The following is a 10,679-nucleotide window of genomic DNA, read 5'->3' as shown; positions in this document are numbered from 1 at the left end:
GCATTCTTGCATGGCAACGGTTGCCTGGGAATGAGCACGGATTTCCCCCAGGTGGTCTGGGGTTGACCACAGTCTCCACCATCCCCTATAGTCTCCCCCCCCCCCCCACATCCTTTGTCTGTGTCACCTCCTGGCCCCTGCAGGCAACTGAGTTTGTAAGTCCCGAATTCAGGCCTCATCCAGTATTAAACCCAGTGCGTGCGTGTGTGGGTGTGCACGTCAGTGTGTCGGTGAGGTGCTCGTGCATCAAGCTGTTATCCCCACTGAGCCACAGTGTACTGAATTCGCGATCTCCTTTTGCAGCTTAGCAACTCACCGGAGAGCCGAGAGAGAAGGAAAGGTGTGCTGGTGGGTGAGAAAGAAAACAAAGCTGAGGGCTGGAGGGGCCGGCGAGTCAGGAACTCCTTTTGGCGACCTTGAAAGAGAACATGACATCCTTACCCAGCCCTGGCTTCTGACACACCAGGGGGCCTCCAATGATCTCGAGAGAGTATGCAACATTGGACACGGAGAATTCTCAGTGCAATATGGCTTCTAATTCACTCTGATTATAAAACACAAGCGTCTGCCCTTCCTCTGCGGGTGTGCTGGGGCCTCAGCTAGGTGGTCTGCCCACCTGGGCCCACCCAGGCATCCGGTGCCTAGTGGAGGTGGGAGGCAGGGGGATGGGGATAACGCTGCCTTCTCATCTCGGGCTTGCACCGGCCAGACCCTGGGAGGCCAGTCTTCCCTGAGAGCCTCAGCCCCACCCCACATCTTAGGGAATCTCAGATCTGATCGTGAGGGAGTCAAAGTCATCTGCTCTGCCAGCCTCTGTCCCCAGAGTGCTTTCAGTACTCTTTTAGGGATCACTTTTTCTCTCCACAGAGTCACTCAAGTTGCCTGCCTAATTATCTGTCTTCCGCAGCTCAGTGCAGCCCCTCAAGGTGTCTGTGTATCTCTGGGCATCTCTATGACCCCAGAGTCCAACATGGGTCCTCTTAAATGGCCCCACAGCCCCACCCTTGAGAGCTGGCCCTGGACGCTCTCCAGAGTCTCCACAGACCCCTTCCAGACTCCACTACCCTTAGCTGCCAGCTAGGGTCCGCCACCTGGTTTGCCAATGCTTGGCCCTGCGCTCGTCCCCTCCTGCCAGGTGACGCTAACTCCCCACACCTGCTCTGGCCAGTCCCCCTCCCCAGCAGCTCAGTCACCCGCCAAACCCACGTTCCCTACTGCCAGTGGCCTCCCTCAGTTCCCAGAATCTTGACAACAGGGGAGGAGCTGCCCCGATGGGAGGGGTCAGGTGGACAGGTGACTATGAACTCAGGAGCAGGAAACCCGGAAAAGGCGAAGGCTGCGTGGCAAGGCAGGAACCCCAGCAAAGCAGCCAAAGAGGGCAGCACCAGCCTCTTGCCAGCCGTGTACACCTGCTTGGGGTGCCCACTCTCGGTGCTCGTGGCCCAAGTAGAATTGACCCAGCCCCACTTCCTGACCCATCCACGCCTGTTCAGTCAGACTGTCCCATACTCCTGACCACAGTGACCAGCTGAGGATTTTCACACTTAGCTCACTGGGAACCCTCTTTAGGACCTTACGGCAACTATTAAGAATGAGACACCTTCCCTCTTGTGGAAGGCTGTCACCCTGAAGTTACCAGTGGTTCTCTTGGCTACTACCTGGGGAAAGCCTGCCTGAGAACGAATTGAACACAGAAGAAAGCAGAGCCAAGAGGTGGAGAGACATCATTTGAGCACCTGGATCCAGCCATGCCTGAAGCCAAAATCATCCTGTACTTCTTGTTACATAAGCCAATAAGTTTTCATTTTTGTTAGAGCTAGCTTGCATGTTCTGTCACAATCCAAACAGCCCTGAAAAGATACAGGTTTTATTCTAGAAGCTGATCAGTAGGTAAATCCAAATCCAAACTAAATAGCTTAGTGCATGGGCTAGATGGGCAATGGATACTAAGGAGGGCACTTGTTGTGACGAACACTGGGTGTTGAATGTAAGTGATAAATCACTGAATTCTACTGAAACCAAAATTGCACGTGTGTGAAATAACTAAAATTTAAATTAAAAAATTTTAAAAACCTAACTAGTATAGTGATCCCTCAAAAACTTGAATGTAAAAATACCATATGACCCAGCAATCCTACTTCTGAGTGTAGACTGAGAAAAATTGGAAGCTGGAACTCAGATATTTGTACACTCGTGTTCATAGCAAATTATTTACAATAGCCCAAAGTAGCATTATTCACAAAAACCAGTATCCGTGGAGGGATCAATGGGTGAAGAAAACGTGGTCTATTCATACAATACCTTAGAAAAGAAAGAAATTCTGACACACGTTACAACATGGATGAACCTTGGGGACATTGTGCTTAGCGAAATAAGCCAGTCACAAAAGGAAAGACCGTGTGATCCCACTTACACGAGGTCCCCACAGTGGTCAGATTCCTAGAGACAGAAAGTAGGATGGTGGGTGTGGGGGGACTGGAAGAGGAAGAGGATGGGGGAGTCCGTGTTTACGGGGACGAGATGCAAGATGAAGAACGTTCTGGAGATCGGTTGCACAACAGTGAACGCACTTGACCGCACCCTTAAAAATGGTTAAGACGGTAATTTTATGTGGTGTATATTTTTACCACAATTAAAATTTTTGGAAAAACAATAAGTAGACAGTATATCTTCATTGAGATAAACCCAAGGACACAAAGAACTACGCAAGGTAAAATAGAAATCATGTAAACAAATTTACGGAGAAAAACATGGCCCTCCACCGGGCTGCAGGATGGGGAAGCTGGGAGTATCCATCTACCAGCTCCTGGCCTTTGTGGACTGAAGGTTGCTCCAGGGGCACAGAATCCATGAACTTCCAGGCTGCTAAGCTCGTCTGGGGAGAGGGACCTCAGGAGGGAGACGCGGGTGCTTGTAGCAGTAAGCAGTCAGCGTGTGTGTGTGCAGGACCAGGCATCCCAGCCCCAGGTCCAGGCAGAAGGACATGAGCCAAATCCACACATGACACTTTGTTCCCTCAGGCACTCTTCTCGAGAGGTTTCGGTGCCTCTCGCCACTGCCCAGGTGAGGAGCCAGGCTCAGGGAGGTTGAATGACTTTCCCTAGGTCACACAGTCAGGAAGCCACAGGCTCAGGGTCTGACCTCAGCCTTCACGCTGTGCTGCCCCAGCAGATAAAGGCTCTGGTTTTAGGAAGAAGGACCTGGGGTGGGCCACCAGCACTGGCCTCTGTCATTGTTTTGGCCACAGCCTCGTGGCACAGCCACAGAGCTACCCCAGCACAGACCAGCATGGCTCAGAGGCATGCCAACTGGGAAAAGGAGTTGGAGAATCCACAAGGAGGTGGGTTTCAAAAGAGGGCAAGTCCAGAACACTGATTTTGTTCTCGCTGCAGCCAACGGATCAGAAAATTACAACCCAGCAACTGTGATCCAAACTGCCACCCTCCGTGAAGGCACAAACCCAGCACCCCCCTGAGGAGGGTCAGCTGGCCATCCCGTGGTGGCCGTGGGAGGCAGCCCAGGTGAACCAGGCTCACCAGGCTTGGCAGGGCTCCTCCGAGCAGCACTTTGTTTTTAATTAAAGCGTGCCAACCTTGGGGTGTGGCCAGAGAGGTCAATGCTTTAAAGGTTCCCAGGCAGGCTGCAATTAAATCTCTCTCCTGCCGTCTCTCAAGGCTCTTTGAGACAAAGAGAGCCACACAGCAGCTCTAGGAGGTAACCTTCCCTCCCACTGAATTGGGCAGTAGCGTGAGGGACAGGGAGTGGGGAAGCTCGGTGTCACCCACTCCCACCCAGGGCAGGGCAGAGCCACTGTGCCCCAGCCCCCAGGGGAACAAAAAGGGCCAACTCCAGCCTCAGCACTTGGCCAGCCATTTCTGGGGTAGAAAGTGGAGATGCAAAGGTCCTGGGGTCTGGCAGGAGTTCAGACTTAACGTGAAGGCCAAGCCAAAAGCTTACCCTCAGACTTAGGGTGGCAGGTGATTGTTCTGGAGTGAAGGCTAGGATCTGTTCCGTTGGGAGGGAGGGGACCCACTCTTCAGACTCAGGCTTGGGCATTCAGGGTGGGTGGTGACTGTAGTGCTGGGTAGGCCCCTTGGGTCAGAGGCTGTGCTTAGAGGGCCTGGCCCTCCACCTGTGCCCCCCTGGCCCAGCAGGAGCAGATGCACTGAGATTCCCCTCACTGCTCCCTGCACCAACTCCCTGGCCTGCCTCAGGCCTCTGCTGCAGCCAAAACCATACTCTGGTCCTCCTCACCTGAAATGAGACAAGAATTCATATCCTCATTTTGTCCTGGAAAAAAACAAAAACAAAACCAAAACAGTCCTCGAGCACAGATTTCTTTTCAGTTCATTCTACACACACACACACACACACACACACACAGGCCTCAGGGCCTTTGTACATGCTATCCTCTGCCTGGAACTCTTTCTCCTGACACTTTGCCTCAGATCCCTGCTAAAATGTTACCTCCTTTAGAAAATCTCCCATGACCATCCCTCCCCAAGATGACGTAAAGTCTCCCTTAATAAGCTCAAACACTGCCAGGCATCAATTCTTCCAGCACTTACTAACAATAGTGACCATTTTTAGGTACTTACAGCTTCTCAGGCACTGGTTGAAGTTCCTTGCAAGGATCGCCTAATTAATTAGCTCCTCACAACAGCCCTATGGGGAAGGTAACATTATTGTAGCAGATGGTCACATCAACATAGCCCATCTTACAACACGCCATCGACGTGCAACGACCAGAACAGGCAAACCACGGAGTACGACAGGAGGGACTCTGTGTGTGTCTCCCAAAACTAGGTCCTAGAAGGCAACGTGGCTTATATGGCTTCCACCTGGCACCCTCTGCCTCTCTCTCTCTCTCTCTCTCTCTCGGACACTCACCCTTGGAACCTGGCCACCTTGTCACAAGGAAGCCCAGGCCATATGGAGGAGGAGAAGTGGCAGGTGGTATTCTGGCCGAAAGCCCTGGCTAGGCCAGCACCAAGTGCCCAGTGGGTTCTTACAAATTACTTTGGCTCAGATACCAGGCACTCTGCCCCCAGAGAGCACACACTTTGAGGGCCCGTGATGGATAGGGACCAAGATGAGGAATGAGAAAAATGGCCGAAAGAGGAAGAACTGGGCCTGCCCATCTCAGGAGAGGTTTCCCAGGCAGAGAAAGAGACGGGATCAAAGTCCTGGCAGTGGAGAGGGCACAGGGCGAGGAGTGAAGATGAAAGAAGAAGGTGCAGGAGAGATGAGCGGGCTTGAGAGCCGGGCTTTCATCCTGAAGATGTTGGGATCTGTTGGGGGTTTATGCAAGACCTGTCACCGGGAGGATCTGAAGCCATCATGACTAAGATGGCTGAAGGTGAGACTTTTACTGGGATATAATGTTTTTAATGGGGATCGAACCCTCAAGTAAAAGAAATGAAGCTCTAATGGTGGAATGTCAGGCATCCACTTGAGAAGTTTCTGGGCAGGGAGTTCTGCCAATAATCCTAGAAAGCACATAATGTTGGGTTGACACAAAGTGCCCCTCAGACATGTCTGCAGACTCCTTAGCCCTGCTGCCAATGAGAGGCGGGCTCTATGCCCCTATGCTAGACGGGCTTGGGACTGACTCAACCAATAGAGTGCAGCACAGCTTCGGACTCACGGTCAGGAAACGCTGGAGCCCTTGCTTACAGAGCACTGAGGCTCTACGTAATGGTCCAACCACCTAGGCCACCGTGCGGTGAGGGACTCCAGGCCACGTGAAGCAGCCACACAGGCAGCCCAAGTCTTCCCCCGCACGACATGTGCCTGAAGAAGCCTCCAGATGAGTCGCCCCAGGTTCAAACTCTCCAGCTGGGGCCAGTCGTTACGGAGCACAGGCCCCATGTGCCCTTCTGGCATTCAGATCCAGACTCTGGGAACGGCAGGGGGTGGGGGGCACCAAGGAGAGCAGACCAGACAGGGATCTGTGCCCGTGTCGCGTCGCTATGCCCCCCAGCGCACGGGACCAGACTCAACCTGCTTGTGGCTTTAATTAAAGCCTTCTGGGAACTCCTGTGGTGGTCCCTGCATAGACAGCCCCTGACTCAAGCGCTCACTGGCCCCATCTCACAGATGAGGAAGCTGAGGCTCAGAGAAGAATGTGACACGCCCAAGGCCACGTGGCTGGAGTGCTGGGGCTGAGACGGTAGCCCCGCCCCCGCCCCTGGCCTTCACCTTGAAAGAGGAGCTGCCTGGGCGCAAAGTGCTGCCCAGCCATGCCTCTTTACTCCCTCACCACCCCCAGCCCCTCCCTCCCTTCCTGCTTCCCCCTGCTGCCCCAAACTCATCACCTGCGTGGCCCCTAGCCCCGGCTGCCTGGAGCTCTGCCCCTCAGGCACATCTTTCAAGACTCTCCTCATCCAGGAAGCCCTCTTGGCCCGCAGGCTGGGTCAGGTCACAGCAGGGACCACCTTCCACCCTGGGTTCTAACAGGCTGTGTGCACTTGTGTGTGTCCCGACCCACCGCACCGGCTCAGGCATTCCTGGAGGGCGGGGACGGAGACTTGTGTCCACCTCAACGTCCCCAGCCCAGCCTGGAGCTTGGCACAGAGTAGGCCACCGGGAGAATGAGTCAGAGGCCCCAGCGGACCACGGGGCTAGCCACTGGGGTCAAACACTGCCCTCGGGCCTTGGCAGAAGCTAACGTCCATCACGGATGGAGCTAGCCGGAACTCCAGAGGCACAGAGAAGACTTGAGAGAGAGACAGACACTCACGGGCTTCTGGGGTGTCACTAATCAATATAAATGACGCCACTAACACGCAGAGTGGTGGCAATGTGTGGACGTGTGGACGGACCACATAGAAACAAGGAGGCAGGGTGTCGGCTGCAAGAGGCCGCTGGTGCTGTGGGCAGAGGGTGTTGGCAGCCAGAGGGAAGGGGACATAGGTTCAAGGGGAAAGGGGCTTAGCCTGTCGCCTCTGGGCCAGGACGAAGGCCAGGAGGAAGGGGCAGCCGCCTGGGGCTTCGGCAGGGCGCTCGGAGCTCCCCCGGACCTCCATCACCTGCTCCATCACCTGGAGGTCAGTGTTCTGCCTGGCGCCGGGGCCACTAGCAGAGGCAGCCCCTTGATGTCACCGCCCCTGCTCAGCACACAGATCTACACCCGCCCAGGACTCACAAGGACCAACAAGACACTGAGAGGGTGAAAGGGAGTGAGTTTAGAGGCCACGCCTTCCCCAGGGCCTCGATGTGCTCAGGGAAAGCAGGAGGAAAGGAACCAGCCATGTCTTGAGCCACCTGGGCACCTGGAGTGGGGGCAGGGTGGCTTCCCCAGGGACCCCAGGGCTCAGGAGAGACGAGGACCACGTGAGGTGTCTGCACCTCCCTCCTCAGTTCTGGGCACCCCACTGCTCACAGAAGCATCGAGAGCCCTCTGTGTTCAGAGGTTAAGGACTGCAGGTCCCACGCCCACAGGGCCAGCCCCCCTACACCTTAGCTGGCGTCCCAGGTGCCGGGCCCTGCGCCACTGCTCCCGTGGCTCAAAGGAAGCCAGAAATTAGGACTCGTGTGAAATACACAGATGTCTAAATGTTAGCCCCAAATTACAGAACAACAAAACATGAGGGTCGGGGGGTAAGGTAGAGACAATGGTGTCCAGTCACCAGTTCACAGTCTAGGACTCAAGGATGACCATCCCGGCATGTGAGGCTCAGAGGCTGAACCAAGGATAATGACCCCAGTGGAGGGAGGAGACCCCTGCATTCGAGGGGCCCATCCCCCATCAGGTGACAGTCCCAGGGGGCTGTGCTGCAGCCCCAGCACACAGCCATAGTGACCAACCACACTGGCACAGCCCTGAGCTTGGTGCCTCACTTAAATGGGTAAGTGCCGTCAATAGCCCCCTTTTGCGGATGAAGAAGCAAAGGCACAAAACACTGAAGTCAATTGCTCGGAATCCCAGCTCCCAGAGACAGGCACCTTTCACTGAGTAGCTAGCAGCTCTCAGGACTCAGAACAAGCAGCTCAGGCACAGAAACAGCCTTTTGCCCGCGCCTGTGTGTGTGTGTGTGTGTGTGTGTGTATGTGTGTATAACACATGCTTTGGGGAATGACTACCTGCTGAATCCCCATTAGAGATGCCTGGTCTGAAAGGAGACGATGGGCTTGAGCACAGAGAAGCAGCAAAGCCCCCACCACATTCCCCTGGGCTACTCCTGAGACCCTCCCAATTCCTCCTGGGACCCCTACTCCACCAGAGAAGGGGGAGCCCCCCGGAATGACTGAAGTGGACTTCCCATCCACCTTTTCCCAGGCCAGATTCAATCTGACTTTACAAAAATTAACATTGGGCGCCTGGGTGGCTCCGTTGCTAAGCATCTGACTTCGGCTCAGGTCACAATCTCGCTGTTCGTGAGTTCAAGTCCCACATCAGGTGAGCACAAGCCCTGCTCTGGGTAAAAACACGAGCCCCACTTTGGATGAGCCCCGCTTCTCTCTCTATCTCTCCCTCCCTCTGCCCCTCACTCACGACCTCTCGCTCTCTCTCTCTCTCTCAAAAATAATAATAATAATAATAATTAACATTTGTTTCTCAACCCGCATCATAGTGTTTAACCGTCGCAACAATGTGACAGGGGAGGGAAGCCTGTCATCGTCCCCACCCCGCAGCTCCAGGCCTCAGGGCACAGCGGTGGAGCTAGAGAAGGAGCCCATGCCTCAGCGGCAAGCTGGGAGCAGAGAGGTGGGTCCAAGGCCACCACCAGGGCCAGCATGGGGCAGAGGGGTCAGAGGCTTCCAGAAGCCACATACCCAACGCCACCCAGGCTGGTATGACCAACCCAGATCCCGGGACATCAAATTGGCCTGGCTTAAGCTCTCTTAATAAAATAAAGACCTGGGGGGTGGATTATAAAAGTAATTCACATTCAACACAGCAAATTTGAAAAACAGAGAGAAAAAAAAAAACAAAGAAAATGTTAATTGCCCAAAATAACACCAACGAAAACACATTGTCCACGGTTTGGCATATTTCCCACCTGTTTTCTGTTTTGTTAATTTTTACAGTCGAGATACAACTGGATATATAATCATATAATCAGCTTTTTTTTTTTTTTTAGGTAAACTCTCATTAGTAGTCTCCCTGTCATAATAATTCGTAGGCATCCGTTGGGAAGGATGGTGTAGTGCCCCCCGCATGAATTACTGTGCTTTACCTCAGCTGTCCCCTTTAATTGGACCCGTATGTTGCTTCTTATTTTTTTTGCACTCATGAACAGCCCTGAGATGAACACGATTGCTAAAGATTTTTCTTTCCTTAATTGTCTTTTAAATTAAAAAAACTCTTTGAATGTGGTAAATACTTTAGAGACTCTAATAGAGTACACGGAAGACAGTGAGTGTCTCTCTTGTCCTTGATCCCCTCTCCTCAGTCTCCGAGGCAACCACTGGTACCCAAGCTTTCTGTTTCTGCCAGGATATCCCACGGGCAGGTAAACACAGACATGACCGCGCTCCCTCCGTCTTCCCCACAAACGGCAGCCCACAGCTTGCTTTGTTCAGTTAACAACGTATGCCTCAGATTGTTCTTACTGGGACAGGAAGATGAGCCCCATTTACCACGGGGCTAGGGAACACTGCACCCAGTGGGCCAGTGGCATGATGGGCGACTAGCACTCCAGAAAAGGAAAAAGGCTCTGGCTTGTAGCGCTTGCCGATTTTCATGGTGTAAATACTCCCACTGTGGTGATGTCAGGCCATCGGCAATTTAACAGTTGGCTAGCGATTTCTCCCGGCTATCTAACAATCATCTCTCAAGAGCCAAAAGTGGGCTGGCTCTGATGCAGTGAATACACTGCCTTTTTTTTTTTTTTTTTTTTTTTTTGGTATTGGGAAATTACTGCCTTGTGATTGATTCCCCCGACGAGGACTTTCTGGGTCCCAAAGTGTAAACATTCTTACAGTGTTGATCCACTTAGCAGATTAACACCCAGAAAGGCGAGCCATCGTGGCACGTGTCGCTGTGTGTGTGCACCAGCACTCACCCGGGCTTAGTCTCTGGGCTTTAATCTTTGCTAAGCGGATGTGAGGTATGAGTGTCCTCCTGTGGCTTTAATTTCGCAGTGAAGGCCAAGAGTGGCCTTCAGCCCTGCACCCCGCACTGGAAGGGGCAGCCAGGGGAGGGGGCCGGTCTCTGCAGAGACTGGCGGTCCAGGTCCAAATGGCCTTGACAGTTAGGCCTGCCTTTGAACCATAAAGAGGACAATCAAGGCCCCTGGTGGGGTCTCCGATGAGTGTACCAAATACCTGAACTCCTGACTCGACGCGGCGAGGCCGCGCAGGCACGCCAGGCATGGGGAGCAGCGGGGGCCCCAGCACCCAGGCAGAGCCTGAACTCACCCGTGAGTGACAAGACAAGTCTGGGGGTCCCTCAGTTGGACATCCTGCTTCCCGGTGACAGAATGCCAGCCTCAGGCTAATGAGAGAACAGACCAACTCATAGACCCGGGAGCCAAAGTAACCCCTTTCCCTCTGAGTTTGTCTCCACTTTGGGCAAAGGAAGGAGCCTCTTCCCTCAGGGTCAAGACGCCATCAGAGCTTCGGGAACGAGCCTGTAAAAGAGAGGGTCTCTGTCCCAGCAGTTCTGCAGAAATCCCAGAGACAGTATCAATAAGCAGGAGCTCGCAGGGGTGGGGGGGGTGGGGGGGGTGGAG

General features: G+C 53.7%; 1 long non-coding RNA gene across 1 annotated transcript; it reads right to left on the bottom strand.

The window, feature by feature from the left end:
* Positions 1-246: 246 nt before the first annotated feature.
* On the bottom strand, positions 247-4,800 carry LOC131508444 (uncharacterized). Its single transcript, XR_009260021.1, has 3 exons — positions 4,599-4,800; positions 4,255-4,290; positions 247-415 (listed from the first exon to the last, which is right to left on the bottom strand). It is a non-coding gene; the product is annotated as an uncharacterized LOC131508444 (long non-coding RNA).
* Positions 4,801-10,679: the final 5,879 nt, after the last annotated feature.

Source organism: Neofelis nebulosa, chromosome 4 (assembly GCF_028018385.1).
Source record: "Neofelis nebulosa isolate mNeoNeb1 chromosome 4, mNeoNeb1.pri, whole genome shotgun sequence".
In the NCBI taxonomy this organism is placed as follows: Eukaryota; Metazoa; Chordata; class Mammalia; order Carnivora; family Felidae; genus Neofelis; species Neofelis nebulosa.
Note: the sequence above shows the minus strand (reverse complement) of the source record. Positions and strands in the feature narration are given on the sequence as shown.